The sequence below is a fragment of the Oncorhynchus tshawytscha genome, linkage group LG19 (assembly GCF_018296145.1).
Source record: "Oncorhynchus tshawytscha isolate Ot180627B linkage group LG19, Otsh_v2.0, whole genome shotgun sequence".
NCBI classification, from domain to species: Eukaryota; Metazoa; Chordata; class Actinopteri; order Salmoniformes; family Salmonidae; genus Oncorhynchus; species Oncorhynchus tshawytscha.
Genome location: NC_056447.1, coordinates 48,668,165 through 48,695,827, shown reverse-complemented (window position 1 = coordinate 48,695,827; position 27,663 = coordinate 48,668,165).

The following is a 27,663-nucleotide window of genomic DNA, read 5'->3' as shown; positions in this document are numbered from 1 at the left end:
CCTCTACATCCACCTCCACCTCCACCTCCAACTCCTCCTCTACCTCTACCTCTACCTCCACCTCCACCTCCACCTCCACCTCCACCTCCAACTCCAACTCCACCTCTATCTCTACCTCTATATCCACCTCCACCTCCACCTCCACCTCTACATCTACCTCCAACTCAAGCTCTACCTCTACCTCTACCTCTAGATCCACCTCCACCTCTACCTCTTCATCCATCTCTACATCCATCTCTACCTCTACATCCACCTCCTCTCTACCTCCACCTCTACCTCCACATCCACCTCCACCTCCACTCTACCTCCACCTCTAACTCGACCTCCACCTCTACTTCTACATCCACCTCCACCTCCACCTCTACCTCAACCTCCAACTCCACCTATACCTCTAACTCCACCTCTACCTCTAACTCTTCATCCACCTCTACATCCATCTCTACCTCTACATCCATCTCCACCTCTACGTCCACCTCCACCTCCTCTCTACCTCCACCACTACCTCTATATCCACCTCCACCTCCACTATACCTCCACCGCCACCTCCACCTCTACTTCTACATCCATCTCCACTCTACCTCCACCTCTACCTCTAGATCCACCTCCACCTCCACTCTACCTCTACATCCACATCCACCTCCACTCTACCTCTACATCCACATCCACCTCCACCTCCATCTCCATTCCACCTCTACCTCTACATCCACCTCCACCTCCACCTCTACCCTCTACCTCCAGCTCCACCTCCACCTCTACATCCACCTCAACTCTACCTCTACTTCTACATCCACCTCCACTCTACTTCCAACTCAACCTCCAACTCTACCTCCCTCTCTACCTCCACCTCCAATTCCACCTCTACCTCTACATCCACCTCCACCTCCACCTCTACCTCTACATCCACCTCCACCTCCACCTCCACCTCTACCTACACATCCACCTCCACCTCCAACTCCACCTCTACCTCCAACTCCACCTCCAACTCCACCTCTATCTCTACCTCTACATCCACCTCCACCTCCACCTCCACCTCTACATCTACCTCCAACTCAACCTCTACCTCTACCTCTACCTCTACCTCCACCTCCATTCCACCTCTACCTCTACCTCTACCTATACATCCACCTCCATTTCAACTCCAGCTCCACCTCCACCTCTACATCCACCTCAACTCTACCTCTACTTCTACATCCACCTCCACTCCACCTCCAACTCCACCTCTACCCCTACCTCTACCTCTACATCCACCTCCACCTCTACCTCTACCTCTGCCTCCACCTCTACCTCCAACTCCACCTCTACCTATACATCCACCTCCCTCTCCACCTCCAACTCCATCTCTACCTCCACCTCTACTTCTACATCCACCTCCACCTCTACCTCCAACTCCACCTCTACCTCTTCATCCACCTCTACACCCATCTCTACCTCTACATCCACCTCCACCTCCTCTCTACCTCCACCTCTACCTCTACATCCACCTCCACGTCTACGTCCACCTCCACCTCCTCTCTACCTCCACCCCTACCTCTATATCCACCTCCACTATACCTCCACCTCTACTTCTACAGCCAACTCCACTCTACCTCCACCTCTACCTCTAGATCCACCTCCACCTCCACTCTACCTCCACCTCTACATCCACATCCACCTCCACCTCCATTCCAACTCCAGCTTTACCTCCACCTCTATCTCTACATCCACCTCCAATTCCAACTCTACCTCTACATCCACCTACACCTCCACTCTACCTCCACCTCTACCTCTAGATCCACCTCCACCTCCACTCTACCTCTACCTCTATATCCACATCCACCTCCACCTCCATTCCACCTCTCCCTCTTCATCCACCTCCACCTCCATTCCAACTCCACCGCTACCTCTACATCCACCTCCACCTCCATTCGACCTCTACCTCTACATCCACCTCCACGTCCATTCCAACTCCACCGCCAGCTCCTCATCCATCTCCTCCTCCACCTCCATTCCAACTCTACCTCCACATCCACCTCCATTCCAACTCCACCTCTACCTCTACATCCAACTCAACCTCTACCTCTACATCTACCTCCAACTCCACCTCTAAATCCACCTCCAACTCCACCTCTATCTCCAACTCCACCTCTAAATCCACCTCCACCTCCAAATCCACCTCTACCTCTTCACCCACCTCTCCATCCATCTCTACCTCTACATCCACCTCCTCTCTACCTCCACCTCTAGCTCCACATCCACCTCCACCTCCACTCTACCTCCACCTCTACCTCAACCTCCACCTCTACTTCTACATCCCCCTCCACCTCCACCTCCACCTCCACCTCTACCTCTACCTCTACCCCTACCTCCAACTCCACCTCTACCTCTACCTCCAACTCCACCTCTACCTCTACCTCTTCATCCACCTCTACATCCATCTCTACCTCTACATCCACCTCCACCTCTTCTCTACCTCCACCTCTACCTCTACATCCACCTCCACCTCTACGTCCACCTCCACCTCCTCTCTACCTCCACCTCTACCTCTATATCCACCTCCACCTCCACTATACCTCCACCTCCACCTCCACCTCTACTTCTACATCCATCTCCACTCTACCTCCACCTCTACCTCTAGATCCACCTCCACCTCCACTCTACCTCTACCTCTACATCCACATACACCTCCACCTCCACCTCCACCTCTACTTCTACATCCATCTCCACTCTACCTCCACCTCAACCTCTAGATCCACCTCCACCTCCACTCTACCTCTACCTCTACATCCACATCCAACTCCACCTCCACCTCTATCTCTACATCCACCTCCAATTCCAACTCTACCTCTACATCCACCTCCACCTCCAACTCCACCTCTACCTCTACACCCATCTCCACCTCCACTCTACCTCCACCTCTACCTCCAACTCCACCTCTACCTCCACCTCTACCTCCAACTCCACCTCTTCCTCTACATCCATCTCCACCTCCACATCTACTTCCAACTCAACCTCCAACTCTACCTCTACCTCTACCTCCACATCCAACTCGACCTCTACCTCCAACTCCACCTCTACCTCTACATCCACCTCCACCTCCAACTCCACCTCCACCTCCACCTCTACCTCCACATCCACCTCTACCTCTACATCCACCTCCACCTCCAACTCCACCTCTACCTCCAACTCCAACTCCACCTCTATCTCTACCTCCAACTCCACCTCTACCTCCACCTCTACCTCTACATCCACCTCCACCTCTACCTCCAACTCCACCTCTACCTCTTCATCCATCTCTGCATCCATCTCTACCTCCAACTCCACCTCTACCTCCACCTCCAACTCCAACTCCACCTCTATCTCTACCTCTACATCCACCTCCACCTCCAACTCCACCTCTACCTCCACCTCCAACTCCAACTCCACCTCTATCTCTACATCCACCTCCACCTCCACCTCCACCTCTACATCCACCTCCAACTCTACCTCTACCTCCACCTCCAACTCCACCTCTCCCTCTTCATCCATCTCTGCATCCATCTCTACCTCTACATCCACCTCCTCTCTACCTCCACCTCTACCTCCACATCCACCTCCACCTCCACTCTACCTCTACCTCTTCATCCACCTCTACATCCATCTCTACCTCTACATCCATCTCCACCTCCTCTCTACCTCCACCTCTACCTCTACATCCACCTCCACCTCTACGTCCTTCTCCACCTCCTCTCTACCTCCACCTCTACCTCTATATCCACCTCCACCTCCACTATACCTCCACCTCTACTTCTACACAAATTTCGGCGCCGACAGAGATGGCCGCCTCGCTTCGCGTTCCTAGGAATCTATGCAGTTTTTTGTTTTTTTTACGTGTTATTTCTTACACTAGTACCCCAGGTCATCTTAGGTTTCATTACATACAGCCGAGAAGAACTACTGAATATAAGATCAGCGTCAACTCACCATCAGTACGACCAAGAATATGTTTTTCGCGATGCGGATCCTGTGTTCTGCCTTACAACCAGTGCAACGGAGTGGATTACATGCAGCGACCCAAAAAACGACTCAGAAAAGAGGGAAACGAAGCGGTCTTCTGGTCAGACTCCGGAGACGGGCACACCGTGCACCACTCCCTAGCATTCTTCTTGCCAATGTCCAGTCTCTTGACAACAAGGTTGATGAAATCCAAGCAAGGGTAGCATTCAGAGGGACATCAGAGACTGTAACGTTCTCTGCTTCACGGAAACATGGCTAACTGGAGAGACGCTATCCGAAGCGGTGCAGCCAGCGGGTTTCTCCACGCATCGCGCCGACAGAAACAAACATCTTTCTGGTAAGAAGAGGGGCGGGGCGTATGCCTTATGACTAACGTGACATGGTGTGATGAAAGAAACATACAGGAACTCAAATCCTTCTGTTCACCTGATTTAGAATTCCTCACAATCAAATGTAGACCGCATTATCTACCAAGAGAATTCTCTTCGATTATAATCACAGCCGTATATATCCCCCAAGCAGACACATCGATGGCTCTGAACGAACTTTATTTAACTCTCTGCAAACTGAACGATTTATCCGGAGGCTGCATTCATTGTAGCTGGGGATTTTAACAAGGCTAATCTGAAAACAAGACTCCCTAAATTTTATCAGCATATCGATTGCGCAACCAGGGGTGGAAAGACCCTGGATCATTGTTACTCTAACTTCCGCGACGCATATAAGGCCCTGCCCCGCCCCCTTTCGGAAAAGCTGACCACGACTCCATTTTGTTGATCCCTGCCTACAGACAGAAACTAAAACAAGAGGCTCCCACGCTGAGGTCTGTCCAACGCTGGTCCGACCAAGCTGACTCCACACTCCAAGACTGCTTCCATCACGTGGACTGGGAGATGTTTCGTATTGCGTCAGACAACAACATTGACGAATACGCTGATTCGGTGTGCGAGTTCATTAGAAGTGCGTTGAAGATGTCGTTCCCATAGCAACGATTAAAACATTCCCTAACCAGAAACCGTGGATTGATGGCAGCATTCGTGTGAAACTGAAGGCGCGAACCACTGCTTTTAATCAGGGCAAGGTGTCTGGTAACATGACTGAATACAAACAGTGCAGCTATTCCCTCCGCAAGGCTATCAAACAAGCTAAGCGCCAGTACAGAGACAAAGTAGAATCTCAATTCAACGGCTCAGACACAAGAGGCATGTGGCAGGGTCTACAGTCAATCACGGACTACAGGAAGAAACCCAGCCCAGTCACGGACCAGGATGTCTTGCTCCCAGGCAGACTAAATAACTTTTTGCCCGCTTTGAGGACAATACAGTGCCACTGACACGGCCTGCAACGAAAACATGCGGTCTCTCCTTCACTGCAGCCGAAGTGAGTAAGACATTTAAACGTGTTAACCCTCGCAAGGCTGCAGGCCCAGACGGCATCCCCAGCCGCGCCCTCAGAGCATGCGCAGACCAGCTGGCCGGTGTGTTTACGGACATATTCAATCAATCCCTATACCAGTCTGCTGTTCCCACATGCTTCAAGAGGGCCACCATTGTTCCTGTTCCCAAGAAAGCTAAGGTAACTGAGCTAAACGACTACCGCCCGTAGCACTCACATCCGTCATCATGAAGTGCTTTGAGAGACTAGTCAAGGACCATATCACCTCCACCCTACCTGACACCCTAGACCCAATCCAATTTGCTTACCGCCCAAATAGGTCCACAGACGATGCAATCTCAACCACACTGCACACTGCCCTAACCCATCTGGACAAGAGGAATACCTACGTGAGAATGCTGTTCATCGACTACAGCTCGGCATTCAACACCATAGTACCCTCCAAGCTCGTCATCAAGCTCGAGACCCTGGGTCTCGACCCCGCCCTGTGCAACTGGGTACTGGACTTCCTGACGGGCCGCCCCAGGTGGTGAGGGTAGGCAACAACATCTCCTCCCCGCTGATCCTCAACACTGGGGCCCCACAAGGGTGCGTTCTGAGCCCTCTCCTGTACTCCCTGTTCACCCACGACTGCGTGGCCACGCACGCCTCCAACTCAATCATCAAGTTTGCGGACGACACAACAGTGGTAGGCTTGATTACCAACAACGACGAGACGGCCTACAGGGAGGAGGTGAGGGCCCTCGGAGTGTGGTGTCAGGAAAATAACCTCACACTCAACGTCAACAAAACTAAGGAGATGATTGTGGACTTCAGGAAACAGCAGAGGGAACACCCCCCCATCCACATCGATGGAACAGTAGTGGAGAGGGTAGCAAGTTTTAAGTTCCTCGGCATACACATCACAGACAAACTGAATTGGTCCACTCACACAGACAGCATCGTGAGGAAGGCGCTGCAGCGCCTCTTCAACCTCAGGAGGCTGAAGAAATTCGGCTTGTCACCAAAAGCACTCACAAACTTCTACAGATGCACAATCGAGCGCATCCTGGCGGGCTGTATCACCGCCTGGTATGGCAACTGCACCGCCCTCAACCGTAAGGCTCTCCAGAGGGTAGTGAGGTCTGCACAACACATCACCGGGGGCAAACTACCTGCCCTCCAGGACACCTACACCATCCGATGCTACAGGAAGGCCATAAAGATCATCAAGGACATCAACCACCCGAGCCACTGCCTGTTCACCCCGCTGTCATCCAGAAGGCGAGGTCAGTACAGGTGCATCAAAGCTGGGACCGAGAGACTGAAAAACAGCTTCTATCTCTAGGCCCCCAGACTGTTAAACAGCCACCACTAACATTGAGTGGCTACTGCCAACACACTGTCAATGACACTGACTCTACTCCAGCCACTTTAATAATGGGAATTGATGGGAAATGATGTAAATATATCACTAGCCACTTTAAACAATGCTACCTTATATAATGTTACTTACCCTACATTATTCATCTCATATGTATACGTAGATACTGTACTCTATATCATCGACTGCATCCTTATGTAATACATGTATCACTAGCCACTTTAACTATGCCACTTGGTTTACATGCTCATCTCATATGTATATACTGTACTCGATATCATCTACTGTATCTTGCCTATGCTGCTCTGTACCATCACTCATTCATATATCCTTATGTACATATTCTTTATCCCCTTACACTGTGTATAAGACAGTAGTTTTTTGGAATTGTTAGTTAGATTACTTGTTCGTTATTACTGCATTGTCGGAACTAGAAGCACAAGCATTTCGCTACACTCGCATTAACATCTGCTAACCATGTGTATGTGACAAATAAAATTTGATTTGATTTGATTTACATCCATCTCCACTCTACCTCCACCTCTACCTCTAGATCCACCTCCACCTCTACCTCTTCATCCATCTCTACATCCATCTCTACCTCTACATCCACCTCCTCTCTACCTCCACCTCTACCTCCACATCCACCTCCACCTCCACTCTACCTCCACCTCTACCTCCACCTCCACCTCTACTTCTACATCCACCTCCACCTCCACCTCTACCTCTACCTCTACCTCCAACTCCACCTCTACCTCTACCTCTTCATCCACCTCTACATCCATCTCTACCTCTATATCCATCTCCACCTCCTCTCTACCTCCACCTCTACCTCTACATCCACATCCACCTCCACCTCTACGTCCTTCTCCACCTCCTCTCTACCTCCACCTCTACCTCTATATCCACCTCCACCTCCACTATACCTCCACCTCTACTTCTACATCCATCTCCACTCTACCTCCACCTCTACCTCTAGATCCACCTCCACCTTCACTCTACCTCTACATCTACATCCACCTCCACCTCCATTCCACCTCTACCTCTACATCCACCTCCACCTCCACTCTACCTCTACATCCACATCCACCTCCACCTCCATTCCAACTCCAGCTCTACCTCTACCTCTACATCCACCTCCACCTCTACCTCTACCTCTACATCCACCTCCACCTCTACCTCCACCTCTACCTCCAACTCCACCTCTACCTCCAACTCCACCTCTTCCTCTACATCCACCTCCACCTCCACATCTACTTCCAACTCAACCTCCAACTCTACCTCTACCTCTACCTCCACATCCAACTCGACGTCTACCGCCAACTCCACCTCTACCTCTACATCAACCTCCAACTCCACCTCCACCTCCACCTCCACCTCTACCTCCACATCCACCTCTACCTCTACATCCACCTCCAACTCCACCTCTACCTCCACCTCCAACTCCACCTCTATCTCTACCTCTACATCCACCTCCACCTCTACATCCACCTCCAACTCTACCACAACCTCTACCTCCACCTCCAACTCCACCTCTACCTCCACCTCTACCTCTACATCCACCTCCACCTCTACCTCCAACTCCACCTCTACCTCTTCATCCATCTCTACATCCATCTCTACCTCTACATCCATCTCCTCTCTACCTCCACCTCTACCTCCACATCCACCTCCACCTCCACCTCCACCTCCACTCTACCTCCACCTCTACCTCCACCTCCACCTCTACTTCTACATCCACCTCCACCTCCACCTCTACCTCTACCTCTACCTCCAACTCCACCTCTACCTCTACCTCTTCATCCACCTCTACATCCATCTCTACCTCTACATCCATCTCCACCTCCTCTCTACCTCCACCTCTACCTCTACATCCACATCCATCTCTACCTCTACATCCTTCTCCACCTCCTCTCTACCTCCACCTCTACCTCTATATCCACCTCCACCTCCACTATACCTCCACCTCTACTTCTACATCCATCTCCACTCTACCTCCACCTCTACCTCTAGATCCACCTCCACCTTCACTCTACCTCTACATCCACATCCACCTCCACCTCCATTCCACCTCTACCTCTACATCCACCTCCACCTCCACTCTACCTCTACATCCACATCCACCTCCACCTCCATTCCAACTCCAGCTCTACCTCTACCTCTACATCCACCTCCACCTCTACCTCCACCTCTACCTCTGCCTCCACCTCTACCTCCAACTCCACCTCTTCCTCTACATCCACCTCCACCTCCACATCTACTTCCAACTCAACCTCCAACTCTACCTCTACCTCTACCTCCACATCCAACTCGACCTCTACCGCCAACTCCACCTCTACCTCTACATCCACCTCCAACTCCACCTCCACCTCCACCTCTACCTCCACATCCACCTCTACCTCTACATCCACCTCCACCTCCAACTCCACCTCTACCTCCACCTCCAACTCCAACTCCACCTCTATCTCTACCTCTACATCCACCTCCACCTCCACCTCTACATCCACCTCCAACTCTACCACAACCTCTACCTCCACCTCCAACTCCAACTCTACCTCCACCCCTACCTCTACATCCACCTCCACCTCTACCTCCAACTCCACCTCTACCTCTTCATCCATCTCTACATCCATCTCTACCTCTACATCCACCTCCTCTCTACCTCCACCTCTACCTCCACATCCACCTCCACCTCCACCTCCACTCTACCTCCACCTCTACCTCCACCTCCACCTCTACTTCTACATCCACCTCCACCTCCACCTCCACCTCTACCTCTACCTCTACCTCCAACTCCACCTCTACCTCTACCTCTTCATCCACCTCTACATCCATCTCTACCTCTACATCCATCTCCACCTCCTCTCTACCTCCACCTCTACCTCTACATCCACATCCACCTCCACCTCTACGTCCTTCTCCACCTCCTCTCTACCTCCACCTCTACCTCTATATCCACCTCCACCTCCACCTCCACTATACCTCCACCTCTACTTCTACATCCATCTCCACTCTACCTCCACCTCTACCTCTAGATCCACCTCCACCTTCACTCTACCTCTACATCCACATCCACCTCCACCTCCATTCCATCTCTACCTCTACATCCACCTCCACCTCCACTCTACCTCTACATCCACATCCACCTCCACCTCCATTCCAACTCCAGCTCTACCTCCACCTCTATCTCCACATCCACCTCCAATTCCAACTCTACCTCTACATCCACCTCCACCTCCACCTCCACCTCCACCTCCACCTCCACCTCCACCTCCACCTCTACCTCTAGATCCACCTCCACCTCCACTCTACCTCTACCTCTACCTCTATATCCACATCCACCTCCACCTCCACCTCCATTCCACCTCTACCTCTTCATCCACCTCCACCTCCATTCCAACTCCACCGCTACCTCTACATCCACCTCCACCTCCACCTCCATTCCAACTTCACCTCTACCTCTACCTCTACATCTACATCCACCTCCAATTCCACCTCTACCTCCAACTCCATCTCTACCTCTACATCTACCTCCAACTCCACCGCTACCTCTACATCCACCTCCACCTCCACCTCCATTCCAACTTCACCTCTACCTCTACCTCTACATCTCTCTCCACCTCCAACTCCACCACTACCTCTACCTCTACATCCACCTCTAACTCCACCTACACCTCTACCTCCACCTCCACTTCTACCTTTACATCCACCTCTACCTCTACCTCCACCTCTACCTCTACATCCACCTCCAAATCCATGTCTACCTCTACATCTACCTCCACCTCCAACTCCACCTCCAACTCCACTTCTACCTCCATCTCTACCTAGTGGTTAGAGCGTTGGACTAGTAATTGAAAGGTTGCAAGTTCAAATCCCTGCGCTGACAAGGTACAAATCTGTCGTTCTGCCCCTGAACAGGCAGTTAACCCACTGTACCTAGGCTGTCATTGAAAATAAGAATTTGTTCTTAACTGACTTGCCTGGTTAAATAAAGGTGAGAAAAAAAAACTCCACCTGTACCTCTGCCAAGTTTGCTTCCATTGTTCTTCAAACATAGGAGTTCTCAACTGTGGCCTTTTTATCCATACCAAAGGTCTGATTCCAAAGTGAACATTCTAATTAGTGTTTGAAGAGAGAAAGTGATCAATTGGTAATTGAGTTTAGCTTGTTGAACAGTGTTGCTTTTCATTTGCACACAACACATTTTAGTTGGGAAGGTTGTACCAAAGGTAGAGAATTGTGTGTTGTGTTTTGCCAAATGTTTGTTATAGAGTGTAAAGCAAAACATGTGCCAGTGGTATTGCAGATTTGGTGTATGGGTCTGCTAAATGAGATACAGATTTGGTGTATCGGTCTGCTAAATGAGATACAGATTTGGTGTATCGGTCTGCTAAATGAGATACAGATTTGGTGTATCGGTCTGCTAAATGAGATACAGATTTGGTGTATCGGTCTGTTAATGAGTTACAAGTTTTGATAGTTGTGCCTCATGGGACAATTCTAATGTGTAAACAAATGGGAAAAACTCTAATACAATACAATTAATGTCACCCCAAATAAATCATGCACGAGATAAACAAAATATCTAAATTGCTATCAAATACAGCACGCTCTACCTAATGCACGATATTACAGTTTTTTCCAACTGCTTACACACGTTTTCAAAACTGTCTCCTTTTTTTCAAAACTCTGCACACAATTCCCAAAACTGCACACACAAAATGCAAAATGCCTCACATCTCCTTCAAAATGTAACACTGCATTCAAAATGCCATAAACACATGTCAGAATGAAGCATTTGCATCATATGGCAAACACTGCTTTCATAATACTACATTTTTGGATATACCATGTAAACACTGTTGTTCTAAATCTAAAGCTCTTTGGTCTTTCATAGGCTTATATCTACATTTCAATACAATGTTCTACAGTGAAAGTCATCTGCTGAGAGGGGTAACAAGTACACTGTAAACACCAATGCAATGTAGAAACAGAAAATATTTATTAGGCCAAACATTACTGTTGTATACAGTAGCATACAACAAAACCATAAACATAAGTAAACTAAAAGTATATTCTTTAGAATACAGTAAAGAACACAATTGTGTGTGTGGCGTCCCAAGGGGGCAGTACAGGAATTGGTAGGGGGGGACAGTCACCAGTGCTAAACTACGCTTCATCTCTTCTCCGGCCTGATTCTGGCCACGATACTTCGTCCACATCACAAGATAGGTTTTCTCTTGCCAAACATCGAGGGAAGAATCTCCTAGCATGGCGTGTCCAACCTTGGACAGAGGCAACCTCTATGTCCCCACATAGACCATATTTATAATTGCAGTCTCTTGTACATCTGTAAACAAGGATCCTCGTCCCCCATGATGTCTTTCCCATGATGTCCACTCTGTACAGAATTCAAACACAGTATGTGTTCAGCATGGGAACTGTAAACAATGTACAAAAAAATGTAGTACAGCATGATAACCAACCTTATTCATTCAGTGCAGTGCAGTAAATGGATGGCTTAGAGTTACAAATGTTTATGCAGTACTATGAAGTCATACGTATTTTACAGTACACTACTGTAATGCTAAAATAGTCATTAGATAGTTGCATACCTGTTCTCATTTCTGAAGGTTCGAATTATGGACGCCACTGTAAATCGACTCAAGTTGGGCTGGACTCTCAGTCCAGCCTCTCTCATGGTCAAACCGTGGTTGATCACATGATCAACAAATTTTGCCCTAATCTCATTAGAGATGCCTCTCCTTCCTTCTCTTCTTTGCCCTCGTCCTCTTCCTCTCTGTCCATTGTTGGCATCCATTGTTCAAAACAGGTAATCTGACCTTTGACCTATTTATAGGCCTATACTTCAGTAAAGCAGTGATTGGTTAGTGATCAGTTAAGCTATTAGTGTTTGCACATGTGAGGAGTGTGTGTGTGACCTGGTGAATAAGTGTAGCATTTTGATTAGTTGTGTTTGGAAAAGGAAAGCAAATCACTTCCTGTTAGATTTTTGTGTTTTAGGTTGAGAATTGTGTGTAGTATTTTGAAAAAAAGTGTTTTATGCAATTGACAACTGAGTCAAAGGCTGAGAAATAGCTTATGGTTTTTCACATTTGGTGTGATGTTTTTCACTTTGAGTGAGAGGTTTCAAAAATCGTGTGACATGAAAAGATTTTGTGTGTAAGCAGTTAGAAAAAACTGTAAGTGAAATATACTGAACCACTCAAATTGTCAAACATGAAGAAATCCTATTTAAAATCATTATCTGATATATGAATGTATGGAAGATACAATAAGCTGCTTGTCTTTGTCAAACAACTTCTTAGATGACAGCATTCTTGCTCTTATTAAAATTGTGCCTTGCTTGCAAGAAGCTATTAAAAGGGATGAAAAAAAATCAATAGGGGGAATGGATTAGTGAAGGCAAATATCTATTATCTGGCGATGGGTGAACGTTAATCCACACATGAAAGTGTTTGGTGTCTCGCCTAACGTTGTGTGACAGCCGCATAATAGAATCCCCCTGAGAGTCATTGCCTAAAACTCACAAGCCAATGTCATCTATTGTGAAGCACTCGCGCTTCTCTTTACATGAAATTTCATTCTAGGCCGGCAGGGATTTGGAGAGTTAAAGCTGGTGTCTGCTCCTGGCACAACGCCATGTCCAAACTTTTCTCTTCTAAGACTGAGACTCATCTGGCTACACGCCACATCACTTCCACCAGCACCCTCCTGTATCCTCACACACTCTTAGATTGTAGTCTGCACACACACACACACACACACACACACACACACACACACACACACGCACCCACGCACGCAAGCACGCACTGACAGAGAAACACACAGACAGACAGACAGACAGACAGACAGACAGACAGACAGACAGACAGACAGACAGACAGACAGACAGACAGACAGACAGACAGACAGACAGACAGACAGACAGACAGACAGACACCGACACAGACACAGACACACCCATACCCACCCACACCCATATCCATACCCAATCACACACACTCCACAGTTCAGCTTAATGTAACATGTTGGCACTGGCCAGATTTGCCCAGGAAATACAAATAAAATACTTCTGAAATGTGTTTAATCAGTGGGTTTAGGGGATACACCCTTTTGATCTGGTAGTGTGTGTTGTGAGTGGGTGGGTGTGTGTTTTTGTGTCCAGGAAAGAGGTCAATTACCCATGTAACTATTTATACTGGAACAAAATCCCATTCTAGTTATCATTACCAGTGACTGCCAAGGCTCAGATAAGTAGGACATGTAGCGAATCAGAGAATCAGAAAGCTGAGCCAGCAATAAGCAAAGTAGCCTTTTCCATCTGATTGTTTGAACTTCTGAAATCTCTGCACTATTAGCATGCCACTTGTGACCTCTGAACCCTTGATCTGTTATTTAATACTATTTTCAATTCCCATAGTCCTTTTTACCCACTTTAAGACTTTAAGATTTAAATAATTGTCCAATTCATTGAGGAACCATTGGGGCTATTTATTTCAGATCCTGCAGTTTATTCAGCAATTGACCAACCTTGATCATGACATTGTAATAATATGTGTGGTCGCTATTACAGCTCATTGACCGACATTATAGGAACTATGTAGCTTCATAGTAATATCAGCAAACAACCTGAACTTGTTGTAAGACTGATTGTTGTAAGTAAGCAATCAAGTGGGTTGTTAGTGGAGCTTGTGATTACAGAGTACGTATCCTTTTACTGGAATTCTTAGAATATATATTTTTTTAAACAGTTGAGGAATGATAGAAGTCAAGAACAACCAGCTGCTGTATAAAGAACATTTCGTGCAAATTACCACCAGGGACACGTGAAGTCAATATTAAATGAATCATTCTTTATTGTCAGTTAGCTATAGTGCTTCCAACCAACCTAATGCACCATAGTACACGTCGGTCAGAAGCTCTAACGGGGCAGTCCCGTTAGTTCTCTTGTATACTGCTTACAGGGACAAGTTATATTTGTATGATTTAAATTATTCATTATTCATCATTATTTCATTATTCACATTTGGTTTGTACATATGACTGACCAATACCTCACAAGGTTTCTTCTCTCAAAGCTGAAACCTTGAAATAGAGATACCCCTTTCGGGTTCTCAAAGCAATGTTCTGGGCGTACTGCCAAATTGCTTTTACTGATAGTGAGGATTCCTCCCAGGCACTTGCATGAACCCAGTTGAATTGTTTATTAGAAAAGCATGAACATAACATGTTCAAGCAAACACAACATGATTTATGTTTCAATAAGGTGCCTTTAATTTCTCTCCCTACACCAAATGCTTCAGTTTTCACATGTTACATTACATGTGTAAGGTAATTGTAGACCTGCTCTGCAGTGTCTGCGGTTGTCTGAGACAAGGTGTCAAATCAATTTCACCAATTTTCTGGGAATCAGACTGCACTGATTCTTTTGGGAGGAAAAATACTTTCCAGGCTCAAGCATTAGTATCTCGCTGATATAACAAGGCTGAGGGCAAAGCCATATTTACGGTGTACATTTTAGGACACCCCTACTCCCTATTGAACAAGTCCCTTTATTCCCTCTATATCTTGTATGAGAAAATGTCAGACAGTAGGCCCTAGTCCTTACTCACTATGGTAAATGTCCCTACTGTCAGACAATGTACACCATACATGCTCTCAGAGGTGGAATCTATGAAGCTTTATCCCACTGGGCACAGACATCAATTCAATGACTATTCCACTTTGGTTCATCGTAATTTCATTGACCAGTGTGTTACCACTAGGATGCTTCTATAATCTACTGGGTAAAGTATCTTGAAAACAGTCTATCTATCCCGCCTTTCCTGTGCTTTTTCACAGATTTTTGCACAGTAAGCTGGTGCAGAAAAGCCCATAAAAAAAGGCTACTGTTACAAGAAGGTTAGAGCAAAGATGCATGCAAAAAGCTTCCATAATGTAATTCCCAGGTAATGCAGGACTGTGTGTGTATGTGTGTCTCTGTCATGGTTACTTGAGGTTGGATTGTTAAATCCCTATTTCTAATAAGATTGTGTCCCTCTGGTTCCCCTGTTCTACCCTCTGCAGCAACTGTCTCTCCTTGTATTCCTCTCCCTGGAGTAATATGGAGACCTGCCAAGCCTCAGTCTCTCTGTCTGGTTTGACACACATGCACGCACGCACACGCGCACACACACACACGCACACACGCACACGCGCACACACACACGCGCACACACACACACACACACACACACACACACACACGCCAAGTTCTCTGTCTCTGTCTGGTTTGACACAGTAGAGGAGACCTTTGCTGTGTCTGAGACTCCATGAAAATCCATGACCAACATGCTTCTTCCTCCTCTCTGATCTGGAGGCTAACAGTTTTAGTTTTTGTCATGGATGACTTGAAGCAGAAAGGCGGCGATGCATAATTCCTTTTGAGACAACATGAGAGAAAAATAAAAATAAACCTTTCTACTGTACTTACCCCTTAGGCAGGTTTTCAATCCTCCAAATCTCTCTGCATGGTTGCTGTCGCTGGAACATCATGTTTTTCCTGAGATGAACATGTACATTACAGGGTTTCTGTCAGGGTTTCTCCTTTTGTCTAAAAAGTGTTGAAATAAAAGAGGAAATGCATGAATATTGATCACAGGAGTCCTTTAAGGTCACTGAGGTGTGATATCAAAGACACGTTTCACTCTTGATTTTGGTACCGAGAAACCCTTGTTTCACTTGCTACAAATCGCATTGTATCCAATGGTGGGTTAAGTCCCAAATTTGGCAGTTGCAGTAGTGAAGAATGCATGGCTAAAGCACTTTGCCGTATCATGTGTTCAGGAAATGAGGATCAGATATTGTACAGGAAAGACAGGATGGACAGAATCAATGCTAAAACCATATCGACACAGAACATACTGTATATTCTCAGAAGTCATTCTAATGCCACAGCCCTGGAGAACCTCAGAGCCAGGTTTGGATTGGGAAGAGAGAATAAAACAACAGTTATTTTGTCAAAGACATCCAGACAGACAGGCATCCAGACAGGCATCCAGACAGACATCCACACAGACAGGCAGACAGACAGACAGACAGACATTCAGGCAGACAGACAGACATCCAGACAGACAGACAGACAGACAGACAGACAGACATCCAGACATTCAGGCAAACAGACAGACATCCAGACAGACAGACAGACAGACATTCAGGCAGACAGGCAGACAGACAGACATCCAGACAGACAGACAGACAGACAGACAGACAGACATCCAGGCAGACAGACAGACAGACATGCAGACAGACATCCAGGCAGACAGACAGACATCCAGACAGACAGACATCCAGGCAGACAGACAGACATCCAGACAGACAGACAGACATCCAGACATTCAGGCAGACAGACAGACATCCAGACAGACATCCAGACATCCAGGCAGACAGACAGACAGACATACAGACATCCAGGCAGACAGACAGACAGACAGACATCCAGAAAGACAGACAGACAGACATCCAGACAGACAGACAGACATCCAGACAGACAGACAGACATTCAGGCAGACAGGCAGACAGACAGACATCCAGACAGACATCCAGACAGACAGACAGACAGACAGACAGACAGACATCCAGGCAGACAGACAGACAGACATGCAGACAGACATCCAGGCAGACAGACAGACATCCAGACAGACAGACATCCAGACAGACAGACAGACATCCAGACATTCAGGCAGACAGACAGACATCCAGACAGACATCCAGACATCCAGGCAGACAGACAGACAGACATACAGACATCCAGGCAGACAGACAGACAGACAGACATCCAGAAAGACAGACAGACAGACAGACAGACAGACAGACAGACAGACAGACAGACAGACAGACAGACAGACAGACATCCAGACAGACAGACAGACAGACAGACATCCAGGCAGACAGACAGACATCCAGACATCCAGGCAGACAGACAGACATCCAGACAGACAGACAGACATCCAGAAAGACAGACAGACAGACAGACATCCAGACATCCAGGCAGACATACAGACAGACATCCAGACAGACAGACAGACATCCAGACAGACAGACAGACAGACAGACATCCAGGCAGACAGACAGACATCCAGGCAGACATCCAGACAGACAGACAGACATCCAGACAGACATCCAGACAGACAGACATCCAGGCAGACAGACAGACATCCAGACAGACATCCAGACAGACAGACATCCAGACAGACAGACAGACATCCAGACAGACAGACATCCAGACAGACATCCAGACATCCAGACATCCAGACAGACATCCAGACAGACAGACAGACAGACAGACAGACAGACAGACAGACAGACAGACAGACAGACAGACAGACAGACAGACAGACAGACTGACTGACTGACTGACTGTGGTACTGGTGCTGCGATTTGTAACAAGTGAAAGAATCTGACAGCACCAAGGTATGGAGATAGGACACAGACACAGACCAATACTCTACAAAGACATTGTATCACATTCTGTCAACTACAGTACATCCCAGGCTGAATATCATAGCATGTAATGTGGGGCGTATGGTAGCCTAGCTGTTAAGCATTTAGAGCATTGGACAAATAAATGAATCCCTGAACTGACAAGATGGAAAATCAGTCAATGTGCCCTTGAGCAAGGCACTTAACCTTAATTGTTCAAGGGTTGATAATGGCTGACCCTGGCCGTGACCCCACTCTCCGTGTCTCTGGAGAGTTGGGGTATGCAAAAAACACATAGCCATTTAACACTTGTGCATTTCTGAAACAGGACAAATGTAGGCACCCACCAAATTATTATTAGAAATTTAGCTAGATCTCTTTGAATTAAAGTCACACGAAGAAGAAGAAAAGCTCTAATCTGAATACTGTAGATTAGAAGCTTCGGATGTCCCACAGCTTTTCCCTCTGGGGAACTGAACCTCATCCCACCGGCGGATGATGTCACTGGATGATCAACCTGGATGATCATCAATAACTGAATTATTCTTTTTTGATTTGTTTTTAAAGCGTCTTTGTAATTAGAGGCTCTATATAAAATAAATGATTACTATTATTATATCAGCTTGATGATCCTCACCTGATGACGAAGCTAATGTTTGTCAAAGCTCTGTGTACTTTGTCTTCCAAACATAATACTTAACGAACAATTAGTTTCACCCCAACAATCTCATGCTTGCTGCCAGGAAAAATGTGAAGTTACCCTAGAGCCTGTTTAAGCACACGATCTAGCTGCCAACACTAATGCTATTATTTAAACTTCTTTCTCCTCTCGTGCTTTGCCTCAACCACTTTCCCCCTCGGGACGCAATCATGTGTTGCAGCACTGTTATTTACACCAATACGGACTGCAGCTTGTCACTGAGCCTTGTAGCCTATGAGACCCATAGGCTTGCTGTGGTTCAGACCTGTTCCAGACACGGTTATCTTAACTCTCACTGACATGCCTTTAGTTCAGTGGGCTTAGTTCAGTCGTGGCATGCAGGAGATCGGGGTCCAACTCCGGTCGGTCACATCTGCATGGAGAATGAGGTCAATAGAGTACTACCTGAGGCCACTATGCTCTACCAAACACTGTGTGTAGAAGGAGAAGTGTAGAGCCAAGACACTGCTTGACTGTGTGACCCTCTGATCACACTTCCGGGGACCAAGTGTATCTCTGTAGGCATTTTGGATTTGTTCTCCTTCCCGCTCTTTCCTGCTCCAAATTCCAAGTGAAAGTCCTATCACGGGGATCACTAGCCTAAACAAACATTCCATAGAACATTCTACAGAGACAAAGAGTGAGTGAACTCCAGTAAATAGAGCAGGCAGGACTATCATTTGGGCGAACAGCAGAGCTCTCTCTGTAATAATAAAATGGCTCCAACATCAGTGAAACTACCTGTCTATCCAGGATCTCTATGCCACCTGATGTAAATCAGACAGTGGAAAATCCCACCTTAATAATTATCTTCTCACTATAATAACTCCACATTATGCAAAGATCCAACATTTAATCCTACATTCTTTGTGCCATCCACCACATGCCGTGCCTACTTCAAATTACACACAGGCCAAAAATATATACCTTATGTTTTACCCCCTTGGCCCTATGATGAAATTATTTTTCATACAATGGAGACTTTATGTTTGACATTCGGTGCAAAGACACTATACGATGCAGATTCAGAAAACGTTAATGTCTTCAGAGAGGCAATTCATCTTGCAGCAGTCATAAAACATATCACATCTAAAAAATAAATAGCAAAGGATATGTACAAGGCAATAGGCAGGAGAAGTGCAGTTTCATAGTGCAAGTGCGAAGTACAATTAGTCCAACATTTTGTTAAGTTGCAGAATTGCATTCGGAACTTGGCCCTATTTTTTTTTACCCTTAAGTTGTTTGTACCTGCAGCCAGAGGGAAGGAGCTGGAATTCAGGGTGGAGTGGATGGGAAGAGTCAACCGCTATTTTATTCTCCTTAAGAAGGCCTCTGCCCAGGTACAGAGATGACAGTTCTTGCTGCTGCCTCATGATTTACCCACAAGTCCTAACTATCTTTGCCCAACAAATTTTTTCTGTGCAACCTTGATATTCCAACTGAACCTTAATAATAAATGGCTCTCTATCCACCGGATGTGTACCAAACTCACTAAAAGTGGCAGTAATAGAGCCTCTCTTGAAAAAGCCAAACCTTGACCCAGAAAATATAAAAAACTATCAGCCTATATCGAATCTTCCATTCCTCTCAAAAATTTTAGAAAAGGCTGTTGCGCAGCAACTCACTGCCTTCCTGAAGACAAACAATGCATACGAAATGCTTCAGTCTGGTTTTAGACTCCATCATAGCACTGAGACTGCACTTGTGAAGGTGGACTGCACCTTTTAATGGCATCAGACCGAGGCTCTGCATCTGTCCTCGTGCTCCTAGACCTTAGTGCTGCTTTTGATACCATCGATCACCACATTCTTTTGGAGAGATTGGAAACCCAAATTGGTCTACACGGACAAGTTCTGGCCTGGTTTAGATCTTATCTGTCGGAAAGATATCAGTTTGTCTCTGTGAATGGTTTGTCCTCTGACAAATCAACTGTAAATTTCGGTGTTCCTCAAGGTTCCATTTTAGGACCACTATTGTTTTCACTATATATTTTACCTCTTGGGGATGTCATTCGTAAACATAATGTTAACTTTCACTGCTATGCGGATGACACACAGCTGTACATTTCAATGAAACATGGTGAAGCCCCAAAATTGCCCTCGCTAGAAGCATGTGTTTCAGACATAAGGAAGTGGATGGCTGCAAACTTTCTACTTTTAAACTCGGGCAAAACAGAGATGCTTGTTCTAGGTCCCAAGAAACAAAGAGATCTTCTGTTGAATCTGACAATTAATCTTAATGGTTGTACAGTCGTCTCTCAAATAAAACTGTGAAGGACCTCGGCGTTACTCTGGACCCTGATCTCTCTTTTGAAGAACATATCAAGACCATTTCAAGGACTGTTTTTTTCCATCTACGTAACGTTGCAAAAATCAGAAACTTTCTGTCCAAAAATGATGCAGAAAAATTAATCCGTGCTTTTGTCACTTCTAGGTTAGACTACTGCAATGCTCTACTTTCCAGCTACCCGGATAAAGCACTAAATAAACTTCAGTTAGTGCTAAATACGGCTGCTAGAATCCTGACTAGAACCAAAAAATTTGATCATATTACTCCAGTGCTAGCCTCCCTACACTGGCTTACTGTCAAAGCAAGGGCTGATTTCAAGGTTTTACTGCTAACCTACAAAGCATTACATGGGCTTGCTTCTACCTATCTCTCTGATTTGGTCCTGCCGTACATACCTGCACGTACGCTACGGTCACAAGATGCAGGCCTCCTAATTGTCCCTAGAATTTCTAAGCAAACAGCTGGAGGCAGGGCTTTCTCCTATAGAGCTCCATTTTTATGGAACGGTCTGCCTACCCATGTCAGAGACGCAAACTCAGTCTCAACCTTTAAGTCCTTACTGAAGACTCATCTCTTCAGTGGGTCATATGATTGAGTGTAGTCTGGCCCAGGAGTGGGAAGGTGAACGGAAAGGCTCTGGAGCAACGAACCGCCCTTGCTGTCTTTGCCTGGCCGGTTCCCCTCTTTCCACTGGGATTCTCTGCCTCTAACCCTATTACAGGGGCTGAGTCACTGGCTTACTGGGGCTCTCTCATACCGTCCCTGGAGGGGGTGCTTCACCTGAGTGGGTTGATTCACTGATGTGGTCATCCTGTCTGGAGCCCCCCCCTTGGTTTGTGCCGTGGCGGAGATCTTTGTGGGCTATACTCAGCCTTGTCTCAGGATGGTAAGTTGGTGGTTGAAGATATCCCTCTAGTGGTGTGGGAGCTGTGCTTTGGCAAAGTGGGTGGGGTTATATCCTTCCTGTTTGGCCCTGTCCGGGGGTGTCCTCGGATGGGGCTACAGTGTCTCCTGACCCCTCCTGTCTCAGCCTCCAGTATTTATGCTGCAGTAGTTTGTGTCGGGGGGCTAGGGTCAGTTTGTTATATCTGGAGTACTTCTGTCCTATTCGGTGTCCTGTGTGAATTTAAGTGTGCTCTCTAATTCTCTCTTTCTCTCTTTCTCTCTCTCGGAGGACCTGAGCCCTAGGACCATGCCTCAGGACTACCTGACATGATGACTCCTTGCTATCCCCAGTCCACCTGGCCGTGCTGCTGCTCCAGTTGCAACTGTTCTGCCTTATTATTATTGGACCATGCTGGTCATTTATGAACATTTGAACATCTTGGCCATGTTCTGTTATAATCTCCACCCGGCACAGCCAGAAGAGGACTGGCCACCCCACATAGGCTGGTTCCTCTCTAGGTTTCTTCCTAGGTTTTGGCCTTTCTAGGGAGTTTTTCCTAGCCACCGTGCTTCTACACCTGCATTGCTTGCTGTTTGGGGTTTTAGGCTGGGTTTCTGTACAGCACTTTGAGATATCAGCTGATGTATGAAGGGCTATATAAATCAATTTGATTTGATTTGATTTGAACCTTGATATTCCCAAACCAGCAGGTCAAGCAGTAGGACAGAATGCTCTCAATTAATGCTTTATAAAAGAGAACCATGATGGATAGATCAATATTAAAAAAGTGCCGTTTCCGTAGGAAATACAGTCCCTCTTGGCCTTTCTTAAAAATAGTGTCAGTACACTGATCCCAGGACAGCTTGTTGTCAATGACTACCCCAAGGTATTTGTACTCAATGGGCTCACGTTTTACCAGTGACAGGGTGTGTATGGTAGTGTTCCTTCCAAAGTCAACCACCATCTGACTTGATGTATTTCATTTTAGATGGGAGGACTCACACCAGACAGTATAATCATTCAGAGCCGGTCCGTGCTCCGTCTCCTCCGCTTCGAGAAGACTGATCAAAGCAGTGTCGTCAGCATATTTGATCAGGTGGCGCCTTGGGAACCGGCTCCGGCAGCTGTCTGTATACAGTATGTATATTACTGGTGAAAGAACACTGCCCTGTGGGGTTCCAACTGAAGTAGTGAGCACCTCAGAGAGTGTGTTGCCAACACCTCCCTGCTGAGACCTATCCGTTAAGGAAGTTGGTGATCCATGTGATAAGCATCAAGTCCAAAGTCTCCTCTCAGTCTGTCCGCGAGAACCAACGGATTGATTGTGTTAAAATCCGAGGAGAAATCTGTGACCATGATACGCACATAGGTTTTACTGCCCTCCAAATGCATGTTCACCAGATGTAATAGCTAGAGGATGGCACAACCTGTCCCTCTCTCTGACCGGTGTGCAAATTGGAGGGGGTCAAGAAGGTGTCTGGTGGTGTTGATTATGTTAGATGAGTTCCCAGATAGCTATAATAGCTCTTTGAGGAACACCCAGTTAGCATTTAGAGATCATTTTGATAGTTTTGAAGCCTTTTGTCAGGTTACTATGGGCCCTCCTCCTCTGAGCGAAAAGGATCCCAACCATCATTGTCCTTGTGGATTCATGCAGGAAGAACAGTATGTCAAAGATCCAGAGATGATGCCTGTAACAACGATGGAAGATGAGAGATGTGTCAAGGTGTGACAGTGGAGGAGCAATAGAACGTATTGCTATGACTACAGCCACGCTTATCTGGCAAAGCAGCAACCGTGGAGGTTTTCATTCAGCTCTTCCTAATGTGCTCTTGTTGGAAAATAAAATAACCCTGGAGGGAACAATATGTTAGTGACATTATGTCAGGAAGACAACGGATAATTACTTTTTGAGTGTGTGTTTAGTACTGTTTTTACTGTCATGACAACGGTAGGGTTCAACTTCTATTCAAACGCTTTTGTAAGAAATAAATAGTTAAGAATTCATCCACAAACAAACAACCACAAGCAAACAACCACAAACAAACAACCACAAACCAACAAACACTAACAAACAACCACAAACAAACAACCACAAACCAACAAACACTAACAAACAACCACAAACAAACAACCACAAACCAACAAACACTAACAAACAACCACAAACAAACAACCACAAACCAACAAACACTAACAAACAACCACAAACAAACAACCACAAACCAACAAACACTAACAAACAACCACAAACAAACAACCACAAACCAACAAACACTAACAAACAACCACAAACAAACAACCACAAACAAAGAGTATTTCCAGACTGGTTAGTTATTCGATCTGTATTGTATATAAACTGAAAACCAGTATCCCAACTTTTGAAATGTTAACTAACAACGCCCCTGAACAGGTCCTAAAACATCTAGTGTCTAGTGTCAGGCGTATTGCAGTATGTATGACGTCTTTGTTTCTGTCTTTTATCTTTTGTATTCAGTCATTCTGATCAGAGAGAAGGATACCGATAGAAATACACACCCATGAAGAAACAAACCCAAATGATTTATCCTGATCTACACTCTTTGGGGGGGGGGGAAAGGCGCCTCATAGCACCTAAAAGGGTTCTTCGGCTGTCCCCATAGTATTCTTCCTCATGCAGTTTTCTTCCCGGGGTATATTTTTAGACCTTGTCTGTGTCTGACAGTATAATACATCTCAGCAGTGATCAGAAAGGACAAACACACTGCAGTGCCGAGGCAAAACTTTGATAGAAACAGCAGAAGTGCCTGTGTGTCAGCCATATGTAGTAGAATAATACGCGTCTTCAAGATTGAGTACTATAGCAGCTAACACTTGACCTTAAGTTGCTCTTCTAGCTATGCAACTACACTGTAATAGCTACATTAGCAATATTGTATTAACATGTATTAACAGTTACAAAGCATCAGAGCTGTTTCAGAATGTAGTGCCAAGCATCGTCTTGGTCTAAAAGTCTTCTCAACAGCTTCTACCCCCATAAGACTCCTGAACAGCTAATCAAAGGGCTAACCAGACCTCTCTTTTACACTGCTGCTACTCTCTGTTTATTATGTAGGCATAGTCACTTTAACTCTACCTACATGTACATATTACCTCAATTACCTGGACTAACCGGTGCCCCTGCACATTGACTCTGTACCGGTACCCCCTGTTTACAGCCTCGCTATTGTTGTTTTACTGCAGCTTTACTTAACACATATTTTTCTTAAAACTGCATTGTTGGTTAAGGGTTGGTAAGTAAGCATTTCACTGCAAGGTTTTCAGCGCATGTGACAAATACAATTTTATTTGATGTGATTTTGACTTCAGTCATTAGAGTCGGTTACATCCAGTGTCTTGAAAGTTAAACACTAAATCCAGTCACATCCTCTGCTTATGGAGACTTTGTGCCAGACAGACAGACAGACAGACAGACAGACCAGACCAGACAGACAGACAGACCAGATCAGATCAGATCAGATCAGACAGACAGACAGACCAGACCAGACAGACAGACAGACAGACAGACAGACAGACAGACAGACAGACAGACCAGACCAGACCAGACAGACCAGACCAGACCAGACAGACAGACAGACAGACCAGACCAGACCAGACCAGACCAGACCAGACAGACAGACAGACAGACAGACAGACAGACAGACAGACAGACAGACAGACAGACAGACAGACAGACAGACAGACAGACAGACAGACAGACAGACAGACAGACAGACAGACCAGATCAGACAGACAGACAGACAGACCAGACCAGACCAGACCAGACAGACAGACAGACAGACCAGACCAGACCAGACCAGACAGACAGACAGACAGACCAGACCAGACCAGACCAGACCAGACCAGACCAGACCAGACAGACAGACAGACAGACAGACAGACAGACAGACAGACAGACAGACAGACAGACAGACAGACAGACAGACAGACAGACAGACAGACCAACATGGTCAGCATTACTGAGCCCAGAGGCAGCTGGGGAAGGTACCATGCTGAGTTGTGCTGGGTTCTAAAAGGATATGACACTCAGATGCTTATAAAGACGTGGGAAACCTCTACACATTTTCCCACTGAACTGTAAAATAGATGCAACACAGGATGTATAATGTATATGGAAAGGGAACAATGAGTGATATCTGTCTATGTCACCAGGCTTCGGTTTGAGCTTCCTTAGAAAACAACTGCTTGTCAGGTGTAGTATGGGGTGAGTGGTTAGAGGTATTTGCATATGTATTGGAGTCATTTCTCTATTGCTGCACACAGTATCAAGGCCATTGAATGGTAAATGGCGGCACTACATTATACAGCGCCGGTGAACTACAAACACTCTCCAAACAGAATGTGTTGATGAAGAGGCTGTAGTGTGTTGAAAGGTTTCCATTATAATGGCCTTGTATTGTCCTCACTGAAGTGGCTTCAGTCTGCAGTGAAGGGATATATGACGATGGATGAGAGCCACATTTAAGGCCATGCAGGTACTCTACCTCAGACAGAAAGAGCCTATCGGCGTCCAAAACAACACCCTTTTCCCTATATAGTGCACTATTTTTGGCCGGCGCTCATAGGGCTCTGGTCAAATGTAGTGCACTATAAAGGGAACAGGGTGCCATTTTGGATGCAGACTGAGTAAGTCATCGTTCAGCCCCTCAAACAGCACCAATATGGGAGAGACAGCACTGACAGACAGGCGGGGGAACCTATGGGGTGATGGGAAATTGGTAGGATTTAACAGAGTACCTTGTTAGACAAAGTACAGAACAAAACATTTCAAGCTTGTGGTGGGAAAACAAAGTTGGGAATTGGTGAGTGTGTGGAGGTTGTGCCAAGAGGTGGATATTTGTACAGGACGTAATTCAAATGGGGCGTGTTGTGTTATTTTGGGGGCATGTATGTAGGTGTATTGCCTTTTTGGACTCAGACATATTCCATTATGTTCCACAGACCTCTATATCTGTGTATCTGCATTGTGGTATTAAAACTGTATCTGATTGATTGGTTACATGACAGCCAGGAAAGACGTATGTCTTTACCAACAGTCTGGACTAAACAGGACCACAACAACATGACCTGGATGATGTTGCACTTTATTGACCTGTTTTCTCAGTTGGAACAAAGCTGGTCTAACATTTCTTCATCTTCTTCTTCATCATCATCCTCTTCTTCTTCGTCTTCTTCGTCGTCTTCTTCTTCTTCGTCGTCTTCTTCGTCATCTTCTCCAGTTTCAACTGTTCTGCCTTATTATTATTCGACCATGCTGGTCATTTATGAACATTTGAACATCTTGGCCATGTTCTGTTATAATCTCCAGCCGGCACAGCCAGAAGAGGACTGGCCACCCCACATGTGCTCTCTCTAATTCTCTCTTTCTCTCTTTCTTTCTCTCTCTCGGAGGACCTGAGCCCTAGGACCATGCCCCAGGACTACCTGACATGATGACTCCTTGCTGTCCCCAGTCCACGTGGCCGTGCTGCTGCTCCAGTTTCAACTGTTCTGCCTTATTGGACCATGCTGGTCATTTATGAACATTTGAAC